The sequence below is a fragment of the Chenopodium quinoa genome, unplaced genomic scaffold, assembly GCF_001683475.1.
Source record: "Chenopodium quinoa cultivar QQ74 unplaced genomic scaffold, ASM168347v1, whole genome shotgun sequence".
Lineage (NCBI taxonomy): Eukaryota > Viridiplantae > Streptophyta > Magnoliopsida > Caryophyllales > Amaranthaceae > Chenopodium > Chenopodium quinoa.
In genome coordinates, this window is record NW_018742204.1 from 7,909,591 (window position 1) to 7,919,889 (window position 10,299).

The window sequence follows — 10,299 nt, forward strand, 5'->3', positions numbered from 1 at the left end:
ACCTTTGTTGGCTCCAGCCCCGTACCGGCTGAGGATGTGAGGGTAAGATTTTTTCTTCTTTTACTTTCCATTAAACAACCCCCAAGTAAATGATTTACTGACTTTTTCTTTATCAGGACGGTGCTTCTGAGTTCGTGCACCTCGTATGTCATCCTTTACCAGGGGATGTATGGGCCGATTGAGGAGATGATTCCTCCGGCTCCCGAGGGCGAGCGCTTTGTAGAGCGGTCGATTCCTCGCCACCAGACTCGAGTAAGCCTAGATATTCACAATTTTGTGTTCATACATCATGCATATTTACTAACTTATTTTCTGACAGTTTTCATGCGAGGTGGTTTCGGCGATGGCACGATGTATAGATGCCTTCGGAGCCAGCTCGTCCGGATGAGGAATGCGGCCACTTGCCGTCGGGATGACGTCATCCGAGAGGTAGCTTTTCTTATATATATTTTTTTGCGTTACCACTTCAATTTTGCCTTGTTTCTGATTTAATTCTTTTTGCAGGGCCAGCCTATTGCTTCTCACACTCGCACGAGACCTGAGGGGCGGTGGATCCGGCGAGGTCTAGCTCGAGACGTCGTCGTACTTCATCAGGGGTAGAGGTGGTCGCTCTGAGGCTGCTCGTGCTGACGTTGCAGAGGGCTCGAGATCTTCTTCTGAGGGTGCTCATGCTGCACCGGTAGGAGAGGCTACCTCGGCTTTCAGAGGTGGTGGGATGTACGAGGTAGGTTTGTCATCGCAGCAGCCTCCGCAGCCTCATCCTTAGGTTGATCCTGGGTGGAGTGGACCTACATTGAGTCTTCCTCCTCCTACAAAGACTGGAGTTGGAGCTGGAGCTGGAGCTGGTGGAGAGGTGACTCCTCGTACGGCGCAATTTTATGATATGATGGGCATACGTCCTCCGGCGCCGTAGTTTGTTCCTGTGTATATTTTATTTTGACTTTTCATAGAACTTTGCCTTAGACTCACTATTTTTAGACATAATTTGTATATTTATTCTATTATGAGTTTATTTGTTTGTTATTATTATGTGTATGTTAGTGTGTGCAGAGAAGTGTGACAAACAATTTTGCGCAAAAATTCCGTCATTTTTATTATTGATGGAGGTATCCGACTCTCTCCCCAAAAAAGAAAAAATAAAAAGGGAAAGTCAAACAAAATGTCGGGTGTTTGGAATTTAATTTAAATAAAGTCTAAAAAAGAATAATATAATTATAAATAATAGCTATTTTAATTAATTAAGAAAAAGGAAAAAAAAGATGTTTAGGAAAGATAAACAGAGTCATAAAGTTATTAGCCGACTCGAGTTTAATATTAAAAACGCAAATTAAACACGCGCGTCTGATATGGCAACCTGGCGCCAGCTGGCGGCCACAAAATGGCGCGTGCGCCAAGTGCTACACTTGGCGTGTGTCGCCAAGCGCTGACAGCTGGTGCCAATTATGGGGTTTTGACGCTAATTGACGCTGATGCCGTATTTCATTCTGATTAAAACTTCTCGCAATTCGTGTATAAATAGCCCCCTGCCTAGCTGATTCTTCTCATAATTCCAGCGAATAAATTAATTCTTTGCTTTAGAAAAAAATAATAACCATGTCTTTAGTCACCAAAACCTTCACGCAATACACTCATGAATGGTGTCGATCTCTTAATGCTAGAGACAGAAAAAGAATTAGATTTATTTCACTTGGGGGGAATTTATGCCATCAAAGGGGTAGATCTTGACTTAGATTTCATACATACCGCTCTAGAATTTTGGAATGTTGATACTCATTGTTTCAGAATAGGGTATGATGAGATTAGCTTTGCCAGAGGATTTTGGTGCTATTTTAGGCTTCCCTGCAATAGACCTCGTATTAATCCCTAGAGTAGATGCATACTATTATAAGGATTTTGAGCGCTTCTTTAATTTAAAAGAAAGGGATTTATCAAAAATAGTAGATGGCAACATAGTTAATTTGAAAGAATTTGCACGTCATTATTTTGATAAACCTCTTTCTGAATCTTTTCGTATATATAGAAGAAGGACGTTCCTATTTTGCATGCTTAATCAATTTTTTCTTAGTAGTGGTAAAAATAATGAAGGGCAATCAATTATAACCACTGTACTAGAAAAAATTGAATCAGGGAGAAATCCAATGCCATTGATTGTTGGAGAGACTATGATTAGTCTAGATGAACTGAAAAGGGACCCAAAAGCACCTTTTCGCGGCTCTCCAATTTTATTACAGGTAGAAAATTAATATTTTTAATTACAGAAATCAAAAAATATATTTTTTGTATTGGAATAATAATTTAATTGCATTGTAATTTTTTTTTACAGATGTGGCTAATGGAAAGGCTAGGATTAATTAGCCCTCCTGACGATATTGAGAAGTATACTCCAATTGCTACGTGAGGAGAAAGAAACGCTTCCCTAAGATTGGGCACCATGGGTGGAGAAAATTCTTCGAATCACGTGATTTTGCTATCAAGTGGGTCGTCCCATGGTGCACTAGTACAAAAACATTCATTTGCGTCGCTCATTTAGGGTGTATTTGCGTCGCTTCTATGAGCGACGCAACTGCTCGCGACGCAAATGACTTTTGAGTCATTTGCGTCGCTCCTACGAATGACGCAAATGACTTAACTATTGTTATAATATAGAGTTATTTGCGTCATTCGTTTGTTACAGGAGTGACACAAATGACTTAACTATTGTTATAATATAGAGTTATTTGCGTCACGCGTTTGTTAAAGGAGTGACGCAAATGACTTAACTGATGTATAATATAGAGTTATTTGCGTCACTCCTTTGTTAAACGAGTGATGCAAATGACTCAACTGATGTATAAAATATAGTTATTTGCATCACTTATTTTATAAATGAGTGATGCAAATGATTGGTTGAGGATTTATTCAACCACTGATGCAAATGATTTCTTTTTTTTTTCAAATCTATTAAAAAACATTATTATACTTTTCCATCAATATATTGTAATTTCATAATGTAAGACAATTAGATTATGATAAGTTAATCAAATCAAGTATATATTTTCGACAGATTTTCCTTCGTATTTTGACCTACCATAAATTTGGGAATGACGTCAATGTATACACTAATATCCTATCAAAAAGTTTACAACTCAAAATGATTGGTATCATTAACCAACACAAGAACAAAGACCAACCCAAAAAATTGTTAACAGAATTACATTCATTTCAAGCCTAAGAACTAAACAAAAAAAGTCTAACAAATAAATGGAGTTAGCTAAGTTAAATTCTAAATTTCAACATTGCTCATAAAATTGTCTGACCAAATATCTTGAACCACATTTATCTCCTCCCCTGTATAAGGTATTGTTCTAAATAAACCTGTTAACACAACACAAAACAAAAAAAATAATCATTTCAAGAGTGTAGCAAATCTAAAATATATTGAATTAGTAATGAAAAATGTGACAACACATACTATAATAAGGTCCTCATTATATTACGATGATGTTGAACTATTTCAAACGTATAGCACATGACATAGTATCCATATCTCACATCCTCCCAATTTTTTTATGTCACTACACGCATCATGGCAACAAAGTAAGTTTGACATACTAATACAACTTATTTCAGAAGAGATACAAACTCAAGCATGAAAAATAAGAATACTAATCATTCTCACCATATTTTAAGAAAAAATACATCTTAGTTATGAATTTATTTCACTCCATTGTTTTTTATTTATCACTATACATGCAACAAAATATTCACTGTACCTTATTCTTCGAGAACTTCAAGTCATACACTTTCACAATCTCCATTGTTTTTTGAACTATGATGAATTTGTTTGCATGGAGACAAACTCTGTCTTGGAGGCTTAAACTTCTTTTAAAACTTTTGTAAATGATCAAATATTGCCAAGATCCCATTCTAATCAAATTAACTGCTTCAAGAATTATTATCAGTTTCCCCCAACCCCTAGAAAAACAAACAATTATCTCAGGTGATAAATAATGTTGAAACTTAGTCTTATATAAACATGCTAATGTGAAATTTAGGATTTAGGAACTATGTCTCGGCTTTTTCTGCAAATAGTAAGTCATGTAATTATTTTGTGGCAGAAATTATGGCTCTTATTTGTGAGATTGAACTAGCTAGAGAAATGCAATAAGCAGATTATTGATCCAACTGATACCTGATATTATATAACAATCAAACTAGAAAATTCAATGAAATACAAAAAGATTAGAGTTAATATGTATATGTGACTGTGAGAGAGAAACCTTTACCTTCTCCCCTGCAATTTACAAACTACTCAAAAACAAAAAATCTCTCTGCAACAAATTGCCGCTGCACCAAAGCCACACCATCGCCACTAACCACCAACCATCAGCTGCACTTGCACCAAGTATTTCACCACACGAAAATCAATTAACTAATGTAATCAAGCCTATGCTATATGTAAGTACTGTAACCTTATTCTTCAAGAACTTTATGTCATACACTTTCATAACCCAATACATGTATTGAAAAAATATAGCTTTATTACAACATCAAAGAATACATAGAATCTAACGAAAATATATATTTAACTATAAAGCTAGTGAAATCATAAATGTAGTTCAAAATCCACCTTAGAAATGCCACAAGTTGAGTATACTGAAATTTAGATTAGCAAGAGTGTATAATGAAACTCTAGATTGTGGAACCGATATTCGGTAATTAATGAAGAATTAGATTATGCCACTTCAATTGTAATGTTAATTTACCTTTAATATGAGAGAAATAAAGTAAGAAATTAACTATAACATCTCAAATTATAGAACAATTAAACAAGAAAATTCATCGAATAACAATAACATTAGAGTTACTCTGAATATAAGAGAGAAACCTTAACATTATCCCCTGCAATTCACAAACAATTCAACAACAAATTGCCCGCTGCACCAAGCCACACCACCACACTCACTACCGACCACAAGCCACTTGCTACACATGCACCAAGTAATTCACTAATCAAACTTTATATCTAGATACAAACACTCGATTAAACAAGAACAATTGCTCAAAATACCGTGAAATTGTGATAGATTTTTTGAAGTCAAGGTTTACATAAAATGAGAAATTAAAAAGCTCACTCACGAATGAGAAATTATAGAACAAAGCAGAACGAGTGAGAACTCCAACAACTTTTGAACAGCAATTTACCACCGCAGCGGCACCCAAATCTCCACCAATTAATAGTGCTGCCACCGCATAAATCAGCCAATGCCGCCCCAACTAACCATCAACAGCAACACCAACAAGCAGCAATCCCATACTAGCCTCGATTTAGGGTATTTCATCTCGAATATCAACGATTTTAATAGTTTGAATTTCGTGGGTGGTTTGGGTCGATTTTTGCTCAAAAATGGGGTGTTTTGCCTCGAATTTGCTAGAAAATGGGGGGTTTTAACTTGGATATTTTGGGGTTTTCAATTAGTGGTTGAATTTGTTGATTTTGGGGTCAAATTTGTTGGTTTGGGTCGAATTTATCAGGGTTTTGCTGTTGAAATCGGTAGGTTTTGCAGTACGAACGACAACAAGGCAACGCTGGGGAATCGGTTGGTTGGAGGGATTTCTTGAGTTTTTGATGTTGAATTTTTGGGGATTTTGCAGTTGAATTTGCTAGGGTTTAATTTTGAAGTTCGAACGGCAACATGGGAGCAAGAGTATTTTATATTGAATGAGAGGAAGCACTGAGTGGGTGGTAGTGGTAATAGTCATTTGCGTCGCTCAATGAAGAAAGAAGTGACGCAATTTACCCACAAAGTTATTTGCGTCACTTATCAATAAATGAGTGACGCAAATAACATTACTATTTGCGTCGTTTCTATTTATGAAAGCGACGCAAATATAAGTAAGCTGAAATATATCATACTTTTGCTTCGCTTTATAGTTAATGTCCGACGCAAATTACTTAGAGTGAAGCTAAAATATATCATTTGCGTCATTTGTTTCTACGAGTGACGCAAATAAGGCGACGCAAATGAGCATTATTCTACTAGTGGTGGAAAATAGAAAAGACGGTTGGTGTTAACAAGCAACCTTTCTGCCGTCTTCCAAGCTTGTCTCGTGTGACTTATTATTACCCCTGCAAGGTAAAAAGACAATACGACATGCTTCAGAATATTCCTTCCGGGGATCTTCGTCCTCCCTATGAGTACCCTATTTCCCAAGAAGTAGACAGATTTGATGCTTACTGGGGTGCTAGACCTTTATGGGAAGTGATTACCCAAAAGGTTTCTCCTTCCTTGCCCAATAATGTAAAGAAGTGGTTGCTGAAGAAACCTTCGAAGGATTCGAATAAAAAGCAGGGTAAAACTGATGTGAAGAGTCGTCTGGGTGACTGGGTGATTCATGCCAAGGAACGCCTAGGTGCAGGAATTGAATTCAAAACACCTGCAATGCCTAGGAAGAAAAATGATACCAAAGATAAAGGGAAAAGGAAAGTTGACACCACGGATAAAAAGGCTTGGGTTGAAAAGAAGCATGGAGTGTTAGCTGAAGGGAAGACTGTCTACTCTAAACTTGAATGTAGGTCCTCTAAAGGGTGCCTACTAGCTAAAGTTATGGATGAGGAGGAGGAAGCAGACAAAAATTGGAAAAGGGCTAGAAAGGAAAAGAAAGATTAGGAGCATTTCTTGTCTTTCAATTTATTAGACTTAGTTTATTTTTTTTTATTTAAAGTTAATTTATTTTAGCTTTATTTAAATTCCATCAATAATGTAATTTTATTTTATTAATGAAATTTCATCTTTTAATTAAATTATTTACTTTAAATTTATTTTATTAAAGCAATGAAAACCGAAAAAAATTAATTTTCCAGAAATTCTTCGAGTACGGAAGTCGAAAATTTTCCGAAAAAAACACCAAAATTCGCCCAGAATTTATTTTCAAATTGGCGCCACGTATTTGCAATTGGCGCCTATCATTGGAGTCTGTCGCCAGGCGCCAATTTCATCGGCTGGCACTGATGATTGTTGGCTGGTGCCAGGTTCTTCTCTGTTACGCCGATAACTCACCGATCTTCTGTTGAATTTTTAATTATTTCTGGAACGCGGAGATGTCTAAAAATAAAGTGGCCGCACCCGTAAAGGGTTGCCTACGTATCCTTTCTAAAGGAATCAGGCCGAACGTAGCTCTCTTGAGTATCCTACTCAAGTAATTATGGGTAGTATTTCTTAAGTTGGTCAAGATTTGTCATGTTCGAGAATTCATTGCCATCCATATCAGTCAATTTTGCTGCACCTCCTGACAGGATTGTTTTGACAATGTAGGGTCCAGACCAATTAGGTCTAAATTTACCCCTTGGATCTAAAACATTTTTCCTTAGTGCTTTTAACACCAAGTCTCATACTTTGATATTTATTGTCTTGACCTTCTTATTAAAATGCCTAGCCATACGAGTTTGGTAACACTGAGTGTGATGTAGAGCTTCTAGTCGTTTCTCGTCGAGTAGAATCAATTCTTCATAACTTGCCCTAGTCCATTCAACTTCATCGAGTTTACTCTCTAACCCGATGCGTAGAGATGGTATTTCTAATTCGACAGGTTGTACGACATCCATTCCATATACCAAGGAAAATGGCGTATTTCCCGTTGATGTACGGATTGACGTGCGGTAACCCCACAATGCAAAGTGGAGTTTGTCAGGCCAATCTTTATAATTTTTCATCATTTTCTCGATGATAGTCTTCAAATTTTTATTAGCTGCCTCGACTGCTCCATTTGCTTGAGGTCTATAAGAGGAAGAATGATGATGTTGAATGCCGTATTTTTGTAGCAATTCTTTACATTCGGCTTGAAAGTGAGTTCCATTGTCACTTATCATTTCATGTGGGACTCCATATCGACAAATAATATTTCACTCGAGAAAGAGTCCTACATGCTTTGCAGCGATGCGTAGGCATAGAGAAAAGATGGAGGGACATGTTGTAAGTTGGCATAAATTTGGCACTAAAGGCATCTTTTTACATATTGATGGCAATCCCTATTCATTGTAGTCCAATAATATCCTTCTCGCATTATCTTTTGGACTAAAATTTTGCCGTTTATATGAGTGCCACAGATTCCTTCGTGGACTATTCTTATTGCCCTTTGTGCATCCTTATTTCCTACACATAAGAGAGCTCGACCTTTAGGTACCCTTTTATTTAGCTCGTTGTCTATGAGTACATATTGGGAAGCCAAAAGCCTTAGTGCTCGCTTTGCTCTTTTGTCAGCATGAGGAGGGTATTCTCCATTGGTGACATAATTGAGTATGTCCGTGTACCACGGTTCTTCTTCTTCTTCTTCTTCTTCTTCTTCTTCTTCTTCTTCTTCTTCTTCTTCGCCTTGGACTACTTCGTCGTTTTCTATAGCCTGGATGTATGCTGGTTTGTGCCTTTTTTTCTATAGTTAGAGGCATTTGCTCGATTTCCGTGGGAATCCTAACCATTGAGGCTAATCTTGCCAAGGCATCAGCAAATTGATTTTCCTCTCTAGGTAGATATGTATATTCTATCTTGTCTAACTGATCGGTAAGAGTTTCCAGATAGGTTTGATAAGGGGCTAGGCTTTCGCTCCTTACTTTCCACCTTTTAGATATCTGATTGATGATCAAAGAAGAGTCTCCGAATATCCTTCAATTTTTTACTCCCAATGCCAAAGAAGTTTCAAGGCCTACCACGCATGCTTCATATGCAGCATCATTGTTGGTAACGTCGAAATTAAGCTTTATGGAGATTGGAACATGCTCTTCTCTAGGTGATACTACGAACACTCCAACGCCACATCCCTTTTGGTTTGAGGCTCTGTCGAAGTATAAGGTCCAAGTATCATCTTCAGTAACCATTAGGCCTTCATCTGGAAATTCATTGTCTTGCATTGGCGTCGAGTCTTTTATTGGAAAATCTGCTAGAAAGTTTGACACCACGGATCCTTTAATAGCTTTTTGTGGCATAAACCTTACATCAAATTGGGCTATATTTACTATCCATCTCTATATGCGTCCATTGAGTGTAGATTTCTCGAATAGATACTTGAGTGGATCTAATCGGAAGACTATGAAGACAGTATGCACCAACATGTAATGTCTTAACTTAGTTGTGGCCCACACCAAGGCGAGGCACAACTTCTCGAGCGGTGTATAGTGTGCTTCGTATTCGAGCATATTTTTGCTTAGGTAATAGATTGCGTTCTCTTTGCCTTCTACTTCTTGTGCTAGCATAGCTCCCATTGTCTCTTTGGTAACCGTCAAATATAACTTGAGAGGTATTCCGGGAAGTGCTGGTGCTAATACGGGAGGATTTGCGAGATAGGCTTTGATCTTTTCAAAGGCTTTTTGACACTCGTCATACCATATTACTGGTACATTCTTCTTGAGTTTTTTGAAGATCGGTTCACATATCGTCGTAAGTTTTGATATGAACCTACTTATGTATTGTAACCGGCCAATAAATCCTTGAATCTGTTTCTCAGTCTTGGGCGGTGGCATTGACATGATTGCTTTGATCTTGGTTGGGTCTACCTCTATTCCACTAGAGCTTATGATGTAACCCAAGAGCTTGCCTGAGGTGACTCCAAAAGCACACTTAGATGGATTCAACATCATATTGTATTTTCTTAGCCTTTCGAAAAATTTCCTTAAGGCTACTTAATGTCCTGGACGGTATTTTGATTTTACAATCATGTCTTCGACATATACTTCGACTTCTTATGCATCATTTCATGGAGTAAGGCAGTTGCTGCACGTTAGTAAGTAGCACCCGCGTTTTTCAACCCGAATGGCATTACCGTGTAGCAGTAAGTGCCCCATGGTGTTATAAAAGTTGTTTTCTCCATGTCTTCTTCTTCCACGAGAATCTGGTTGTAACCTGTGTACCCATCCATGAATGAGAGAAGCGCGTGATTTGCCGTGTTATCTACCAGAATATCGATGTGTGGCTAAGGGAAGTCGTCTTTTGGACTTTCCTTATTTAGATCTCGATAGTCGACACACATCCTTACCCTTCCGTCTTTCTTCGGAACTGGGACGACGTTGGCGATCCATTCGGGGTATTTGGATACCTTGATGAAACCAGCGGTTATCTGTTTTTGAACTTCTTTATTTATGTAAAGGACTACGTCAGGTTTCATTCGACGCAACTTTTGTTTTACAGGTTTCATTCCTGGAATTAGTGGTATAGTGTGTTGAGCTATTTCTCTATTAATGCCTGGAATATCTTCATATGACCAAGCAAATACATCGATAAATTCTTTAAGTAAGTTAATTAAATCGGTTCTTTCTTGTTAATTCAATGT

General features: G+C 37.5%; 1 long non-coding RNA gene across 2 annotated transcripts; it reads right to left on the bottom strand.

The window, feature by feature from the left end:
* Nucleotides 1–3,117: 3,117 nt before the first annotated feature.
* On the bottom strand, nucleotides 3,118–5,814 carry LOC110710192. 2 transcript variants are annotated; one of them, XR_002509140.1, is made up of 3 exons: nucleotides 4,266–5,813; nucleotides 3,753–3,954; nucleotides 3,118–3,354 (listed from the first exon to the last, which is right to left on the bottom strand). It is a non-coding gene; the product is annotated as an uncharacterized LOC110710192 (long non-coding RNA). The 2 variants fall into 2 exon arrangements; XR_002509139.1 differs by having other exon boundaries at nucleotides 3,753–5,814.
* Nucleotides 5,815–10,299: the final 4,485 nt, after the last annotated feature.